At 37.8% G+C, this 19,968-nt stretch overlaps 1 protein-coding gene across 8 annotated transcripts in view; it reads right to left on the reverse strand.

Moving 5' to 3' along the window:
- NCOA3 (nuclear receptor coactivator 3) overlaps positions 1-17,471 on the reverse strand; it is a 102,755-nt gene extending 85,284 nt beyond the window's left edge. For 6 of the 8 annotated variants that reach the window (XR_014492020.1, XR_014492021.1, XM_083358793.1 and 3 more), the window contains exon 1: positions 17,341-17,471. The gene's annotated coding sequence lies outside the window, so the exon portion shown is untranslated. The remainder of the gene's footprint in view (positions 1-17,340) is intronic. The other 2 variants (XM_083358788.1, XM_083358789.1) reach the window with 2 other exon arrangements.
- Between the last annotated feature and the right edge of the window lie 2,497 nt (positions 17,472-19,968).

Consider the following 19,968-nt stretch of genomic DNA (forward strand, 5'->3'; position numbering starts at 1 on the left):
GCCATTGTAACTTCGAACAGTCACTAAGCGAACTGTTGTAAGTCGAGGACTACCTGTACTTCATCACTTTTTTCCTTTTTTTTTTGTCATCAAGTTTTTGGCACCTTGCTAGGCGACTGGTGGTACTCGGATGTTGCCATATCCTAAAAGTGGTACAATGGGTGAAAACGTTGAAAAGCCCTGATTTATTATTTTGATAATAGGATAGAGCGGGGTCCCCAACCCTCGGTCCATGGACCAGGCTGCAGCATGCCAGAAACCAGGCCGCTCAAACAAGCAAAGCCCCATCTGTGGGATGCAGGCAGTACATGAAACCACACCCCGTCCACGGAACCGGTCCCTGGTGCCCAAAAAGTTGGGGACCTCAGTGATAGAATATAGAAAGAAGAGAGACAAGATGCAACGTTAGACAGATTGCCTTTGGGTGAGACGGGCAGTAAACAATTTTTTAAAAAATAAATAAATAACTGTACTTATTATATCTGCTATAAATATAGAAAGCTATTTCTCTATGCCTTTATATCTTGTTCTTTTTTCTACTTTTTTATTTTCTTCTTGCCCTTTTAGCTTTTCTTTTTCACTTTTTTCTGTTTTAATTTAATTTGTAATATTTATTATCATTTTTCTTAAAACTTTCAACAACAAAAAAGAGCCACTGGCATTGCCAAGAAAATTAAACAGTTGTATCTAGGAAGTTGCTAGAAATCATGCTTGTCTTGAGGGAAACTTATGAGTCAAATATAAGTTTATGTAAGACTATGTTTACTATATGATGAAGTACTGTTGCATCCTGATAAATAGTAATGTATTTTTGATACAGAGAGTGGATAATTCATGAAGATGACATATATCAAGCAAGTCATTAATTATCCAAGTATGCTTACAGTCTAACTACTGGGATGAAGCAATTTTTATACTAAAAAAACAAGTCAGGTATGATGAAGAATTATTCTTTGTAAGAGGGATATTCTTTAAGCTATTATCATGTTAAAGCATTGATACCATTAAGACTTTAACATGTTAAAAGATAGCTCTGATTTTTTATCAAATTATAGTTTTTGTGATTACAAGGCAGTGTTAGGAGGATATGTGGCCCTGCAGCAGACTGGGTCCCAGAATAAAACGCAATTATACTAGTAGGAAATATATTTAAATGACTAATCTCTGTTGTCCAATCTTTTCTTGAAAAACTCCAGCAAAGGAGCACCCCCCAGGAGGCAAACTGTTCCATTAACCATTCTCACTGTCAGGAAATTTCTCCTAATTTCAAGGTTGAATCTTCCTCTGACAAGCTTCCACCCATTGTTTCTTGTCCTGCCCTCAGATGCCATGGAGAGTAAATCTACACTGTCTTCCATGTGACAGCCGTGTGTGTGTGTGTGTGTGTGTGTGTGTGTGTGTGTGTGTGTGTGTGTTCACTGTTGTCTTGAAAGTGACCCGCTATGGAATATGAATTCTAAAAAAGAGATACTTCAATGCATTAATGTACATGCTTAAGAATGGATCTGTATGAATTTATCTTATTTACAATACAGTATTCTAGAGTCGGAAACGACAAGCACGCATGTGCGGGGGAACCTTTACCTTTACCTTTATTCTAAAACTTACATCAGTCGATCTGAACAATGATTAACTGATTAAATAATAAAAACGTAAAAATATTAAATTCCTTTGCTGAAGTTTGTTTTCAGTACTAAAACTCTGCTACCTGCCTGTATATGACAGACTGAATAGCTTAACATTCCATTCAGAGTGAAAACTGCTGAGCAGACTATCAGCAATGTAAACATGATGGAAGTACTTCCAGTGTAATTGAAAAGGTTGGAAAATTCACTAGGTAAGATCCTAAAACGGTGTACTTAAAACTAGGTAACATCCTAACATTTTGACATTTTATTCTACAATGCACCAATTAAGTTTTGATCTCAAATATGCTTTGGAAATTTTGAAAGATTTTATAGCTTTTAAAATCATTTGGAAAACTGTATTCTTGCTACAAATTATAGTCTCCACTCAGTAACTGAGGCTAATTCAATCACTTTGGGGCAGAACATATACAACACTCCTTTTTAAGCACTATAGTGATAAAGTGGATTGCAATACACAAAAGCTTACATTACCTGCATTCAATAGACTTAAATTATCCACTATAAGCACTTCAACAATGCCACAAATATAAAGAATAGTCTTGTTGTAACACGATTATTGTTTATATCTGATGAGTTGTTGAAATGCTTTCAATGGATCGTTTAAACCTACACTATTAAATATAGAGGATAATACCCAGATTATATCTATATTGAATAATGTCAGAGAAGAATGTAATCCTTCATCACAACTGCAATCATTTCATTTCTAGCAAACATGTAATTAGTTAGTAACTGTTCATTTGTAATATAGGAGAATTTCTTCCAAGCAACCAACAAAGGAAATGTAAGAACTGATACTTTTCTTCCTGCAGGCATCAGTGTAATACAATAGATACACAGCATATATAGTAATAACACATAGAACTGCATTGAGAAATAGGCTACTATTTTTACATAGGTGCAGTACATAAGATCATCTATATCCGGGGTGTCAAACTGCCGGCCTGCAGCCCGGACACATCACGACAAAACCACACCCACCCCATTGCCGGCAATGGGGAAAAAGCTCCAATACGTTGTGCGAAATCATGTGACCTTGCGAGTTTGACATGTCTGCTCTATATTCACATTTTGTAGAAATCTCAAGCATATCATTGGCAAAAAGACATTAAATCTTTCCATTATTATTCTAATAAAGGAAAGCATTTTTAAAAATCACTGACATGATCTTACATGCTATTACATTGCCATTATAAACACTGAAAGAGCGGTGCAAATCGCAATATGAATTCAATCAGTCCCTACAACAGCTAGAAGAAAAATCCATGCCCTTAAATCACAAAATGCATTAAACGTACAGTATTATACTTTCCGATAAATGAATGAGGCTTTATTCATAACTTTCATTTTTACTCTTTCCTTCTTTTTGGGACTGCAATCACCTTTCTCTCCTAATTTTTGTACACGTTATTTTTTCTTACTATTATTATCATCAACAAGATGTCTTGTTGTTGTTAGTCGCGAAGTCGTGTCCAACCCATCGCGACCCCATGGACAACGGTCCTCCAGGCCTTCCTGTCCTCTACCATCTTCTGGAGTCCATTTAGGCTCACACCTACTGCTTCAGTGACTCCATCCAGCCACCTCATTCTCTGTCGTCCCCTTCTTCTCTTGCCCTTAACTTTCCCAGCATTAGGCTCTTCTCCAGTGAGTCCTTCCTTCTCTTCTCATTAGGTGGCCAAAGTATTTGAAAAAGATGCCTATAATATAACTAATAAGCATTTGGTAGTATAGCACAGACTTTAGTATGGAGTCCAACATAATAAATAAAATCTAATATAGAATAATACTGTATATTCATGGAAACATAGAAGCCTCAGAGGTCTTCTACTCCAAACTTTGGCTTGGGCAGAAATCCTCAGACTTTCCACCTAAATGATTATCCAAGCTTTGTAGAAAAACTTCCAGTGGAGGAGCAGATGACTCCAGAATCCAGGATATTTCCTACTTAATAGTTCCCATGATTAAGAATTTACTCATTTCAGGTTTTAATCTCTCTCTGTAAAGCTTCTACACACATTGGTTTTTGTGCAATCAGGTAAATTACAAGGCCTTTACAAGATGATGAAGTTATGATTTTCCCATATTTGTAATTAAAAATACCTATCTCTGATCCTGAGAATTACTGTCAAACTCTATGCTGAATCCACTAGAGTTGGCACTTATATTAAATCTAATAAATAATATTCCTAGAATGCAAACATCTGGATTAATAAGCAATGCAGTATAGATCACACAGTAAAATTACAGTTATAAATTACAGTTATAAATTAAACGACATAAAAAATAAGGGAAAAGGTTTACTATTACGATACAAAAGAAGGGAAAAGAAAAAACCAAACCTCCCAAAATGAAAATATGAGGAAAAACAGAATAATAGAATAAAAATCCCTAAAACACTATTTACAAAGTATACTCTTCCCTCTAATTATGCCACAAGCTGTTGACTGCACCAATGCATTAGGAAATGTTTCTGATTTCTACTTGAATCCTTTCACCTCAATTCTTCTTTTTTCTCAGAAACCATTCTCTAAATGTCTATGTTCACCTTCTTGGACAATATATGATATATAAGGGATCCATTCTTGGGTGAATTTAGTTAAATTTCTATTGTAAATATATGCCATTAATTTTGCTATTGCAGCATTTTGTTCAAGTTTGGTTTCCCAGTCTGGTATTGTCAGCAAAGTGTGTATTTCCCAAAGTTATGCCTGATTTGTCCTTGTAGCTATGAATGTGTATTCTCAATCAATTATGATATTTCTTAATTATATATGGTGGCATAGTAAAATTAATTGAGGTTTCAATTAAAATTGGTTTTGTTTATTTTTTTATACATTATTATTGCTTCCCCATATTTGGGGGGATTTTTTGCATAACTACCACATACAACAAAATGTTCATCTATCATAGCATTTCCATTTTTTAATTATATGATTTATCTATTTTTGAAATTATTGATGGAGTTATATATCATCTGTAAAATATTTTGTACCAATTTTCCCTTTGGTTATAACTTGGGATAAACATTGCTGATTTTTCCCATAATACCTCCTATTGTAGTATTGCCAGTTTAATATTTTTTCTTTTAAAAAGTTTTCAATTATTTTTTTGCTTTATAACTTTTTGTTTTAATTTATTTAAAAATATTTTTAAGATATTATCTCTAAAATTTTCTATGCACATTGTCATGCAAAATTTGACTTGATCTGTTTGTTTATATAGACCTCTTAATAGAGTCTATTATTCTATTCATGGTCTTGATTCTATATGAATATTTTAAATTCTGTCTTTTCTCTTAAAACTTCCCCTTCTTTTCTAAGATCTCTTTTTACTCTTCCAGGAATGTGTAGATTCCTATCCACTTTGCTCTGACTTTAATTTTTTCCTGGAACTTAATACACAGTAAGCAGGTGATATCTGTACCATATCTGCACCATATTATACTTCTTTGCTGTAACTGCTCCACAGTAGAAACCATTTGAAAGGGAAGCAAATGGTGAAATTGCTAGATTTATTATTAGCTTTAGGGAATGTCATATTTTAAATCAAAATTCACATATAGTATGTCCTTTTAGGCTTGTATCTTCTTTTATTTTCTTACGCAGATAATCTTCAAGTTACAACAGCAATTAGGACAAAAATTTTCATTGCTAAATGTTGTAGTCATAAAGCACAACCGCATCACTCAGCAACGGCAATCCCTGCAGTCCCAATTGCCATTATTAACTGAATAGCAGTCGTTGTTTGAGGAGGATCCCCTTGCAACTTCCTGCCAACTTTCCACAACCAAAATCAGTGGAAAAGCCAGCAAGAAGTTTCAAGTCCCAGGCAACTTGCAAGCAGGCTTGCAGACAAATAAGCAGCTGCTGCTGAGGTAGTTGGAAAGACTTGGGGTGGCTGTTGCCAGGTGAGGAAAGAGCAAAAGGGAGGTGTGGTAAGGCTTGAGGGGGATGCATGGGGTGCATGAGTGGTACATGGGGTGTGTGAGAGACTTTATAAATACCTGTGAAGTCCGTTGGCTAGACTAGTTCCTTTCAGTACTGACATTCTGTTATTTGTCAATTTTTCCCATTCTGTTTATATGTTTATGACAAGCAAGTTGCATGAAAATTTAATTTCCTTAAGTTTAACTGTTTAAGTACACTGTTATCTACAGCATTCCCTTGTTCTACTAATCGGCTCATTTTGTCAAGAAAATCCCAGTAAAATTAGTCTGGCATGACCTGTATCCCATGTATGCTTCTAGTTTCTTTCAAATAAACCAAATGTTAGATGTTCTTTTTAGGATTTTCTTAGGAATTCAATAAATTATTCAATAAACTATTATGTGGTTACCTTTGTAGGTTATATTCCCTCTGGTGATTGTGTTCCTTCCACAATGTTTTTCTTTCTCTAACTAGTAAAATTTGCCACAGAGGTGACATTGTTATTTCTGTCTGCCATATAAACATTGTTCAGTGCAGTTAAGAAGATTATTTTAAATGGCTGGAATAGCTGTCATCTTAAATCAAAATAAAAGGCAACAACTTAAAAATACTCCACAAACTCAATACTACAGGTAGTCCTTGACTTACAACCATAACCGAGTCCAAATTTAATTGCTAAGCGAAATAGTAAAATAAGTTTTGCCCTATTTTTCAACCTTTTTTGCCACAGTTAAATGAATCACTGCAGCCATTAAAATAGTAACACGGTTGTTAAGTGAAGCTGGCTACCCCATTAACTTTGCTTGTCAGAAGGTTGCAAAAGATGATCACATGGCCCCAGGACATTACAACCATCATAAATTGATCCAGTTGCCAAGCATTTGAATTTTGATCACATGTCAATAATCCTAAGTGTGAAAATGGGTTATCAATCATTTTTACAGTGCCGCTGTAACTTCAAACAATCACTAAACGAATGACTGTAAGTCAAGGACTACCCAAATCTGATCTATGCGACCTAGTTTCAAGTGACCCTGGAATATTCTTGAATCTGCCCTCTAGGATGGCTGAAGACAAAGTATTAAAACACACCCTAGATAGATTGTAAGATTGTCTTCTCTTGAAGGCTCCAAATAGAGGTCTTAAATGAATTCTACAATAATATAACAGGAATCCTATTTGGCTACCTGCTGGATTAAATTATTCAAATGTAAGTGCTCATGACACACAGAAGGAGATTGCTTTAAAACTTTCTGATAGATGACTTCCTGTAATTCTTTAACTAATGATTTATAGGCTATGTTCAGGAGTTGCTAAATCTACAATTCCTTTCTATAGCAATTCTTATGCTGAGGGCAATTTTAAACTTTGTGATCTTGATTCAAGATACACAGTATGGTTGATGGTGAAAATAAAGACTTCATGTTTCACTTGTAGGTATTAACATTACAGACATTATTTAGTATCTGTTCACATCTTGGATCTTCATCGAAGGAATTTTCCATAGATCAGGGCCCCCAACCTGTGGGCTACAGCCCACTATCGGGCCATGGCCTACTGGCCACCAGGCCGTGGGACAAGCTGGCCAGTAAGTACACACATGCTGCTATGCAAATGGGGTGCCACATGGCAAAAATGGGGCACCACGCAACAAAAACGGGACACCACACAGCAAAAATGGGGCGGCACTAGAGCCCCATGTGGCAAAAATGGGGCAGTGCTAGTGAGTGTCATGCAGGCACTAGCACTGTCCCGTTTGCGTCCTGTGTGCTCGCAGCCCAGTTTGTGTGCGTGCACACATAAAAAGCTTCCCCCTCCCTTTCCCTCTGGTCTTCCAACCAAGAAAGGTTGGAGACTTTTGCCATAGACAACCTCAGTGGGTTAAAAAGAAGTTTGCTACTTGATGATCCCTATGCCAGGAACTTACCAATCATAAATTGCAATTGTATATAGGAAAGAACTTGGTGGATTGGGCAAAGAGACACTGCCAAGGGATCAATCAGATAAGAGTCGTCATGGCCCATAGCTGAGTGTTTGGCATTGCAAGAAGCCCAGAAGATCCCTCCCTAATTTCTATTAATGTAGCCTTACAATAAAACAGAATTAGCAATTTTGTCAGCCTTCCCCAAGTAGACCCAACAGGAAACACAACTAGATGAGCTAATTCTATTTTATTGTAAGACTACATTAACAGAACCCTTCAGTTCTCCTACCATCTCCTTTACAACCTGCAAGCTTTGTGGGTCCTTCTGTGACTCTTTTTCTGTCCATTATGCAATTGCATAATTCTGTCCGTTATGCTTTCTCTTATTTGACTGTTCCTTTGGTAGCATCTCTTTCTCCATCTCCCAAGGTCATTCCCACATACCATTACAGATACTTATCGGGTTTACCTTATGAGGCCAACATAAATCTGAAAGTACATTTCTCCTCTCCTCTCCTCTCCTTTACAACTTGAGAAACTAGAGAGGATTTCTTCTGAGCCTGAGAGGAAGCAATGGGAGCAAATAAGGAAAGTCTTTCTAACAGACTGATTGGTCAATCTATGAGATTTGGACTGTTGCTGCCTGCAAGTAACTCATCTACCATAACTTCATCTACATCGTAAAAGGATTTCAGAGGAAACATAAAATCATTGGGAGAACACTGATCAATGTATTTTCTTTCATTGGGTACAATGAATAACTTCCTCAAATTTAACAAATCCCACACTTTGATTTGTATATTTTGAGTATCTTTTATGAACATTCATTTCTTGAATTTATGCAACAATTCTCACCAAGGACATATTCTCCTTTCACAGCAATGATGAGCCAAATGCTACGTGAATTATTAGGTTAGTTTTCCTATCAAAAGATACACTATTTTTGGCTGGTTGCCTGGACTACTCTGTTGATCCACATTTTATCTTCTCAATGGTATTTTGGAAATCTGCCTATACCTTCCTTAACCTAGCTATTACGCAGGAAAAAGAGGAATCATCTTGCAAAATTTTGGTGGCAAAGATTTTTAATATGGCTAAATAAATACAAATATGTAAGAGTCTTCTTGAAATCTGAATTTTGGCAAAGGTAATTACGAATCTTGTATTTGGCAACCAAAATAATATTTAAATGGGAGGATGTATAATAGAGTTAGTTCTCGACTTACAACCACAACTTAGCCCAAAATTTCTGTTACTAGGTAAGACAGTTAAGTGAATTTTGTCCCATTTTATGACCTTTACTGCCACAATTGTTAAGTAAATCAATGCAGTTGTTCAGTTAGTAACATGGTTGTTAAGTGAATCTGGCTTCCCCATTGACTTTGCTTGTCAGAAGCTCGCAAAAAGTGACACTTAAACTGTCACAAATATGTGTCAGTTGCCAAGCATCTAAATTTTGTTCACATGACCATGGGGATGCTGCAGTGGTTGTAAGTGTGAAAACCTTCACACACCACTTTTTTCAATGCCACTGTAACTTTAAACAGTCACTAAACAAACTGCTTTTAAGTCTAGGACCACCTATACAAAGTAGCAGAATAAAGAATAAATTGCTACTCTCTTATTACATCCTGATCTTATTTGGAGTGATGCATGCGATGTGAACCCTCTTATGTGCTATTTTCTATCTTGCTGCAGCTACCAATTAGGCTTTCCTGCCCAATTTTAATTTCATATTCTCTATCTTTTCGTCCACTTAAGATATTTTCTTAAACAGATTTGAATATGTCACTATTAGAAGAAAAGTTTACTCTGTAAGAATTCAGAGAAACCATTGCTGTAAAGATTTCAAATGGTTTCTGGCAGCTCACTCTACCTCAAAGAAGAAGCTGTGGTCCCATTATCTTTCATTTCCCATCTCAGACTCAGAAGTTGTTGGTCTAAAGCAGTCTTTGTTGCTAGTAACAAATGTAATAATAATGCTGTCGAGAACTCTGTGCATAGAAACGTATCTACTTGAAGACTATTGCATTCTGGCAAAGTCCACTGCTATTTCTTAAAACCCATTCTTGCTTTTCAAGACACCAATAATAAAATAAAATAAAGCAATAAAACAAAACAAAACAAAATAGCTCCATGGCTACTCTGATGCTATTTTCCCTTCAAGCTCCCCAGTCTACATATCCACAAACAGGATAAGTGAATGCTGACTAGAAAAACATTTGGTCTGATTTGAACTATATGACTCTTCTTAGAATGAAGATCTTATATTATAGGCAAGAGCAATCCATCCCCAATCTGTTAGGTAGTCTTCATTTCCCATCATTTTTAATCAATATAGCCACTTATTGCATTCTAAAATACTTGAAAGATATCATGTTGACAAACAGCCTATCTAGGAGAAATTTCCATAAAATGCTGCATATAAATTAAAGATATTATCTCAGATCTTAATGAACAGAAACTATAATAATACAAAAAATGCTAAGGATTTTTTAAACTCTTACATTTGGCTAATAAAATAGCCAAGATCTTAGTTGTTCATTTTTCCACACAGTCACATTACCTAACATAGTACAACTATTTTAAAGTGGTATTAGAATGGTCCCTTCCAGCCTACTACATGGAAAAAGGAATGAGTTGACAGCTAAATGAAAATGATTCGTCCAATATTTGTTATCATTAAATAATTCTTTTCACACAAGCAATGAAGGCATTGACTATTCAAAGATAACTTGTGCTAAAATCCAATGAATAGTGTTTTGGAAGACCTACTGAAAATAGTAAAATTAATGTCCAAGTGAACTGCATTAGCCACAGAAGAAAATTGTTTTATATTAAAGATTCATATTGACCAGTGTTGTTTTCTAGATACCCAACTGCAAAAATTCAAACTGTTGATATGTAGTGGCTTACATATATTTAGGGGTCATGGAGGTAAAAAAAAGAACATGACAGTTCATTAATAACTAGCTGTAAAAAATTTCTGACTATGTTATGGGTTTAGGAGGTATGATAAGGTCAGTTTATTCTACTTATTTCTCCTCTGTGTAATAGTCACTTCCTAATCTTTTGCATATATTTATATTTATATTTATATTTATATTTATATTTATTAAATTTTTATACCGCCCTTCTCCCGAAGGACTCAGGGTGGTGTACAGGGCAATAAATATCAAAATACAAAGTACAAAAGTTAAAAAGGATTAAATAATTATGCCCGATATAATACAATAGTTAAACGCCATGTTAAAACCCAAACCCCGAACCCATCAGACCAGGCTGGCTTGTTCAAATAAATAGGTTTTTAGATCCCATCGGAAGGAGCGAAGGTCGGGGGCCATCCGAAGCTCAACCGGCAAGCGGTTTCACAGGTCTGGCGCGCCCACAGAGAACGCCCTCCCCCTGGGGGCCACCAGTCGACATTCTCTGATCGGAGGCACCCTGAGGAGGCCCTCTCTGTGGGAGCGCACTGGACGGAGGGAGGTTGACGCTTGCAGCAGGTGCTGCCGTAGGTAATCCGGACCCATGCCATGTAAGGCTTTATAGGTCATCACCAGCATAGTCCCAGTTACCAAAAATCATAAACTGATGAAACATGATGCAATTTTCTTATTGGCACATTGCAAGTAAAAGGCCAGTAGGTACCATTTAAGCCACATGCTATTAATTATTCTTAGTTTGTAACTCCAAAACTAGACTCTTCTAGACTGGTATCTTTCATATATGTTGGAATTATCCAGCCAGTTGCCAAAATCAGCAAAATGTATTTCCAAAAAACCCTCTTTCCAGTTAAAATTCTAGCCAGTGTATTTTAAAATACTGCAGTTTTCATACTGCATTAACCACACATTAAAATAGTTTAGATTATCTTCAGCCAAGGGAAATCCCAGCTGTACTATCTGCCTATGTTAGTAAAAACCATTATTTATATCAGTTAGTCCTTTTAAACAAATTTTAAGTGTTACCAGTGAAAATTTAGACTAAGGAGAACATACTTATCATAAACATCCTTTTGGTCAACAGACTGTAACCTCATAGGAAAAGATTAATTTCTTTGAGGAAGGAGTAACTGTCAGAGGCAAAGCCTAACTACAGCTGTTTAAAACAAAACAAAAAACTAATTGGGATAAAGGGAGATTGAATAATCAGGTAACAACAGAAACAAACATAAAAAATATGATATAAAATCCTACAAAATCTCTGATAAATTAGTGAAGACAAAATACCATGTTTCCCTGAAAATAAGACCTAACTGAAAAATAAGCCCTATCATGATTGTTCAAGATGATCGTAATTTAAGCCCTACCCCAAAAATAAGCCCCAGTTAAGATTTTTGGCCAGACAGATGCATTTAGTACCGTATTTCCCTGAAAATAAGAACTAACCAGGAAATAAGCCCTAATGCAGGGCTCCCCAACCTTTTCAAGCTGGAGGCCCAGAGGGAAAGGGAGGAACAGGGAAATGTACATGTGCATGTACACGTGCTCATATGCATGCGTAAAATGGGTGGACACACAGTGGAGGCACTAGTGCCTGTGCATATGTCCAAGTGGGCTATGAGCACTCACGGCAGTGCTAGCACATGTGCAAACGGGCCAGTACTGCCAGTAAATCAATTGGCTTAAGATTTCCATGTCTTGCTGTGTGGTGAGAAACCCTAAGATCTCAAGGCTGTGAGTTTCACGTGTTGTATGGTTGTAGATTGCTGACTCCTGTTTTAAGAGATGGTAGAAATGGTGATACATGAAAGGAATTCCAATGTATTTAGTAGATGTTCTTAGTTTTCATTCAGTCAAGTCTTAAACTGAGCTTTTTAGTTAAAAATAATATTCATACCAGATAGTATATTTAGGCAGCCTGTGTATTCCTTTCTCTTATTAACTTTTCTTCATAAGGTTTTTATTTTACATCACTTCCAAGTATATATGGGTTTCTATCTGACATTTTAGCTTCCCCTTGTTTTTGTGGATGGTAGAGAATGTATACTGTATATGACAGTGATGGCGAACCTTTTAGACACCGAGTGCCCCCAAACCGCCCCCTCTGCCTCCGCTTCACCCCCCCACCGTTTCACCCCTGGAACCACTCAAAAGGTTCTTGCACATGGTTGGACAGCTGGCTGGGGAAAAGGCCAAAGGCTTCCAGGGCTGCAGCAACTTCAGGCGTGCCAATAGGTTCTGTAGCCAGCCAATACTTTTCTAGCCCACAGCAAGTTTCCACATGCTGGTAAGCCCAAGTCTCCCCCATCCAAAGGCATTTCCACACTCCTCTTAATGCCCCACACAATTGCTTAATGAATGCAACCAGATGAGCCAGGATTGCTATCACTGAGTGAAGTAGTCACATGTTCAGTCACTTGATGTTTCATTTAATGACTTCACTCCAATCCCAATTGCAGTCAAAAGTTCAGGACTACCTGTATACACTTGCACAAATGATCAGAGTTATCTCTACTTTCTACGGAAGTAGTAACATTCTCAGTGGTTGTACTTATTTTGTGTGGGTAATAAGGAACTTACTAGAAACCTAACAACCTGAATCAACTAGTGTAGGGTTCATGGGACCTATACATCTTCAAATTGTGTTATCAGCTGTCTTTGATAAGGATTGAAGGTCCTATTCCTCCTATTCTTCTAGCAAAATGAGTGTTACGAGGAAAATGTCATTTGAGGATCCCAACAAGAATGAAATAGGTTTAAAAACAGTATCAACAAAGCAGGAAGGCACTGTTTCTGAAGCCAAAAGCATTACATTTTTTATTTTAAAAAACACCATATTTCTGGCTCCTGAAGACTGTAACAATAATGTTACTGGAGGTAGTATATTGAAATTTGGGAGAGTGGTTGCTGCTGTTGCAAGATAGGTTCAGTAAGCAAAATAGGTTGAATAAGCTTCCAGAAGACTCAGAACATCTATTCCCGTGGTGGCGAACCTATGGCACGTGTGCCACAGGTAGCACGCAGAACCCTCTCTCTGGGCATGCACACTGTCGCCCCAGTTCTAGGCCTTCAGCTGGGTTTTAAAAAACCTTTTCGCTTTAGGCCTTTAGTCCTCCGCTGTCGTGTGCAAAAAAAAAGGTTCAATCAATTAATTTCAACTTCCCGCGGGGAAAAAAAAGATCTCACAAAGTTGGAATTGATTGATTGAACCTTTTAGTCACACCTAGTCTGCCATTACCACCGCAGCCACGCCCACCCAATCGGCCACGCCCACCGAATGGTCCACGCCAAACCAATGGGCCATGTCCACCCAGCACCTGACAATACATAAGTGGGTTTTATGTTGCAGTTTGGGCACTCGATCTCTAAAAGGTTCACCATCACTGATCCTATACCCTCCATCCTATACCCAGACCTGAAACTCAACTTGAAAGGATCCAGATAATCCATCGCATCCAAAGCACGCTCTAGTTCAGCGTTTCCCAACCTTAGGAACTTGAAGATGTGTGGACTTCAACTCCCAGAATTCTGGGAGTTGAAGTCCACACATCTTCAAGTTCCTAAGGTTGGAAAAGGCTGCTCTAGTTGAAGCCCAGTCACTCACTGGAGACTGATCTATAATTCTCTCAGCATGGTGTTCCTGTAGATGGCATTCCCTTATATCTTGGACTTCAGCAAATCCCCCTCAATGAGATCTCCTCTTACTCCCCAGGTAGAAAGAGAAGGCATTCTTGGAGCTAAGTAGGCTCTTAGCCATGTAGGGTTTTAGAGGCGATAACCATTATCTTGATTTGCACCCAGAAGCTGACTGGAAGCCACTGTAGCTCCTACAGCAGTGGTGTTGCATTGGTGAAACTAAAGTGCTAAAACTATTAAAACTTATGAATGATCTTCAGAGGCAGTATGATTAAATAAAGCTACAAATATTGATGGAAGAGAATATCTGTAGCTCAGGGTTGAACTGTGTTGAACCCACAGCAACAACTATGAATGACCAACTTACACCAGTAACTGTATTCCTGAAGACTGGAGTAAGAATTATTAACCTCTACAAGACATTCATTTAATCTATTTTTCAGATACTTTTTACATCTAAAAGGAAGCCCATTGCTTCTTAGATTCATGGCAGCTTACTCAGGGATCTTGAATTTCTTGTGAAGAAGAAAATTCCCTTTAAAAATGGATTTGAAGCATAGCAGGCTTTCCTGCTGAACATTGGCATTAATAGAAAGTTTCCTGAAGGAGAGGACTTTGCTCAGTTCCTGGTCAAGAACTCTCCTCATCCAATCCTCTTGCTCCTATCTACCTCCTACAATGATACATTCCAATCCCATGCTATTTCAATAACTTAAACTGTAGTTTTGTCATCTTGATTGTATATAAAAGAAAAATTAAGAAAAGAGTCACTGTAATAACAATTAGCCATTTTCTAAAAAATATGTCCTGTCTAATTTTGTACTTATCCGCAGATTTATATTAATTATGTTGTATGTGTTTATTTTCTGAACAAATTATTTTATTTATGCCATATTATTGGAATGGTTGTGTTCCAATAATTTTGGGGAGTATTGCTAGTAATTCTGATTGAAATTAGCAGTTTTGACATGGGTTTGTTACAATGTTTAAAATCTACTCTATGCATAATCCATTTTACCTTTACTAAAATTATTCTAAGCATATCACAACTTGAAATATTCAGATAATTGCTTATTTTAACCAAATACTAAAAATATAATATCACAATATTATATTGTAATTGCTGCACACAACAATTTAGATGCTAAAGGTAGTGTTCTCTTCTTGTATTCAGAATAACAGCATGTCTTAAGCAGCACTGCAAGACAATGCAAAAATAAGATCTTCGATTACTGCTCATATTGCTCATTTATATGCAAGACCTGAAGCAACCTCTAATGTCAGACTAGTATCCAGTATCATTTGAGACATAGTAACAGAGTTCATCTTACATACAATATATTCTTTCATCAAGTGTTTTAATGTGTATTTTTATGATTTCTCCAATATACAGTATGTAGGAAATCAGGCTTTTTATTTGCTGAATATTTTAATACATACAACCTACATTGTTAAGCTCTATACAGTAAAGGAATAGTATTCCCTTTGATTCTATTGTGATCAGAGCTTTCTTCTTTAGCTATCTGGTGTATAACTGATAAGCAAATTAATATACAATGACAAATTCCAAATTAAAAACATGCAATCCAGCCATATTCAATTTATTAATATTTAAATAAAATAAAATATTGTGCAGGTAATATCAGGCTTGAAATAGCTAGTATGAAAAGCTTCTTCCAGTGGTTGTTGAAATTTTCTGTAGTGATTCAGTAGAAACCATAGTTTTTAGCTGTCAACATTCCTATTGACCTATTAATAGATTATATATTATAAAAAATAAATTTGTGTATAAATATTATAGGCAGTAACATATAATTAGGGGTTAGAACAAAAAATGTTACAATGTAGAATGTAGAATGACAACAGATCAGACAAATGAATGAAGTATTCCGAACCCCATGTCCTATTGTCAAATATTTGTGGAATGTATGCTTTTCAATATCTACATCCATTACAAATGCTTTTTTTCATTTCACTAACCAAGCCACAGAAAATATCAGTGTCATGGAAAGGGAACCTCACATAGTATCTCATATATCAAAGACTAGACATACCTATTATTATTGTTGTTGACAATATCAGTTTAAGACTGTTAAACAGCCAAAAGAACATTAATTTTTGCTATTTATCTATGTCGTGTATACATTTTAAAATACATTTTTTATTCATTTTCAGATATTATAGCCATAGGATATCTTTTTTTAAAAAAAAATCACTTTTAATAAAAATAAAAATAAAAGCCTGGCTAGCCACACTACAAACCAGACTGGAAACATGTTTTTTCTTGAGAAACTTGGCAAAGCCAAAAGACACACCTGAAACACAGCCAACCAGCACCTTGCACAGAAGCAAGGGAAAACTTCAAACTTTTAATAATAAGTAATCAGGCATGGTTAGAAATAAAATGCATCTGGGTATAAACTGCTCCCATACCCCGAGGCTGTCCCCCTCTCCCCTCGTCACTTGGCTTCGTAGTGGCTGTTACCCCTGTTTACAAGCAGGAAAGCGGAAGCCGCCGCTCCAAGCCCCACTATCCAAGCCCAGCGCTTGCTCGCTCGCTCGCTCGCTGGCTATGGCTGAGAGAAGACAACCCAGCGGACCGAGACCCCGAGGATCGTCATGCCCGGAGTCCTCGGGCGACTTCTTGGGAGACGCTCCAAACTCAACAAGCCGAAGAGGCAGCGGGGCTGGAAAGCGGCTCTTGAGTTTCCTTCGGAGTCACCTCGCCCTGCAACTTCCCCGATGGCGAAGAAGCCCAGCTCCCCGCCCTTCATCTCCCGCGTTCGCCCCGTCGCTCCAGAAACAGCCACCAAAAAAAAACTCGCGGGCTCCTTTCTCACCGCTCCCGACGTCGGTGAAACACCCACCCCGAGGACTTCGGATCCGCGACCGGAGAGCGCCAAATTCTCTACACCAGCCCCTCCTTGGCTGCAAGAAAGCCCTTCCTTTATTCGCCCCTCTGCGGGCATCTTACACACCCCACCGAACCGTCCGGGAAGACACAGAGCCCTTTCCCGGCACAATCTCCTGGGGACAAGGCAGCTTCCCCCTCCCCTCACACACACGCATTTTCTTCTCATCGCCGAGCCCCACTTTAACCCCCCTCGAGCCCGAGGACGCCCCCCTGTGGAAGAGGCGACTCGTCCAGGGTCGGAAGAACTAAGGTTGCCCTGCAAACTCTTTCACTGAGAAGAAGCAAGCATTCCTCACTGGAGACCCGCTACTTCCTCTCCGCCCCTTGCATGAGGGAATGCACTTACCGCCCCCGGGAAAAGCCGCCGAGCGCGCCTTCTGCTCCGCGTCTCTCTTGCCTTCCCCCAGCTCACACTCAGCTCGCGGCCGCCATTTTGATCTCTGTCTGGATTTAAAGTAGGAACCAGCCTCCTCAAAGAGCTGGAGCCAGTCCGGCAAGCGCGTAGTCATCTGGGACTTGTAGTTCACCAGTTTCCGCACCAAAGGGACACCCGGCTCGAAAAGCCTCCGCGACTGGCCTTGCCTCGCCTGAGTTCTCTCACGCCGCAATGCCCTTTGGGGTTTGTAGTCACTAAGCGATAACGTTCGTCCCGGCTTCTCCAAATCTTTGTAAAAAACGCTTTGAGAAAAGCGTGCGAATTAATCCTTTGCGTTCTTGGACATACGCCAAAATTAATTTGTTGGTTACATATTTTGAAAATGTCAGCTGCCTGAGGCTTTTAAAAGAGGTCTGCGTTGGAGTGAAAGTAAAAATTTAACATAATTAAAATACCTTTATAGAACGAAATATTAATATCAACTTTAAAGCTAAAAATTTCTAAATTCAAATTATCAGATAAAGATTCACGAATCTTCATTATTTCCACACTGGATATCTCAGAGTCACTATCTAGTGGTTAAGGTGATGGATTAGCCTACTTCATAGGACTGTTCACATTTTTGGTATGGAAAGAAGTCCAACAAATGTTTTATACATCACCTTAGGCTTTTGGAGGAAAGGTGAAATATAAATTAAAAATATTCCCCAAATTTTACTATTAATTCACAGTTAGCACCTACATTATTGTATATGGGATGAATTCTGATAGTCCTGATAGTTCTTTTTACCTTGAGTACAAGTAAAATTAGATCAAATCTCATCAAAATCTCAGGTTGCACTATACAGTAGTGACCAAAATTGTGGCAACCTTTTGGGAAAAGTGTACAGTAGAAATGCCACCTTTTAGTTAAGGTTCCACCAATTTTTCTTCTAATTTCTTTATAACTGTAGCCTTGTTCACTTAATAATACTATTTTACATCGCTTTCTGGGCAACCAGTCAACTCTTTGCACCATTACTTTAATTTTATTAAGTTTTACAAGCTCATTAAATGAAAGAATACAAAAAAAACCCCCAACCAACTTGATAGCGATCACATAACACACTGACAAACGTACTCCTCTCAGCTTCAATACATGACATCAATAACTGAATCCTACTGTGATTTTGGCTCATTGCCAAAACAAGATGACATCTGACTGGCTCTCTAAACATTCATGCTCATTGGCTACAATCAGATGAAGAAAAGCTACCTGATATTAAACTAAGCAAGTTGTGCTTCCTTTTTCTGGTTATTTGGCTATAACATTTCATAGAATACAGTACAGATAATTGAACAAACTTTGTTGCCTTACATTCTTGATTAAATTATCTTTCTATTGATATACAATTTTATGGTACTACTCCAAAAAAAGTGGTATTATTAGCGATCAAACCTCAAAAATACACTTTTCCAAAAGGTTTCCACGATTTTGGCCACTACTGTACAATTCATGGCACTGATATACTCTAAAAACATGATTGCAAGTCATAGATTCCTATAATACCCAACCTTGACCACTCCACATATACGTGGATTAAATCTTCAAATATTCCCAGCCAGAAGGCATCAGGTTGGGAAAGTATGAAAGCCCATCAGGAGATTTCATCATTGGCCATGGATTTCACATTTTTTTAAAAAAACCTTCTGAACTGTTAGTCTTCAAATCCAGAAGTTGAGCTAAGAATTACCAGCCATCACAGCCAAAAGTCTAGAGCTGTGGATGGGCAAAAATTTAAGGACAATCATGATGCAGAACCCAACTTCTTTTCCCCTCAGTCAAGTTTATTTTCTGTTGAACTAATAACAGCTCCATTCCCTTAAAAGAGATTGATTAGATTCTTCAAAATATATCAATACATTCTAAATTCACCATCATAAATATATTTACTAATCAATTGTATGCAATGAACATCAATACAAATTTATAAGAAACAAATGTATGTTAAAACCCATTCCTCATTTGTATTTCAGCATTTTGTTGTTGTTGTTAGTTGCGAAGTTGTGTCTGACCCATCGCGACCCTATGGACAATGTTCCTCCAGGCTTTCCTGTCCTCTACCATCTTCTGGAGTCCATTTAAGCTCACACCTACTGCTTCAGTGACTCCATCCAGCCACCTCATTCTCTGTCGTCCCCTTCTTCTATTGCCCTCAATTTTTCCCAGCATTAGGCTCTTCTCCAGTGAGTCCTTCCTTCTCATTAGGTGGCCAAAGTATTTGAGTTTTAGCTTTAGGATCTGGCCTTCTAAAGAGCAGTCAGGGTTGATCTCCTCTAGGACTGACCGGTTTGATCGCCTTGCAGTCCAAGGGACTTGCAGGAGTCTTTTCCAGCACCATAGTTCAAAGGCTTCAATTCTTTGGCGTTCAGCCTTTCTTATGGTCCAGCTTTCACTGCCATACATTGCAACTGGGAAGACCATAGCCTTGACTATACGCACTTTTGTTGACAGGGTGATGTCTCTGCTTTTTAGTGTGCTGTCTAGATTTGCCATTGCTTTCCTCCACAGGAGCAAGCGTCTTTTAATTTCTTGGCTACAGTCCCCATCTGCAGTGA

Source organism: Vipera ursinii (assembly GCF_947247035.1).
Source record: "Vipera ursinii genome assembly, chromosome: 3".
Taxonomy (NCBI): Eukaryota; Metazoa; Chordata; class Lepidosauria; order Squamata; family Viperidae; genus Vipera; species Vipera ursinii.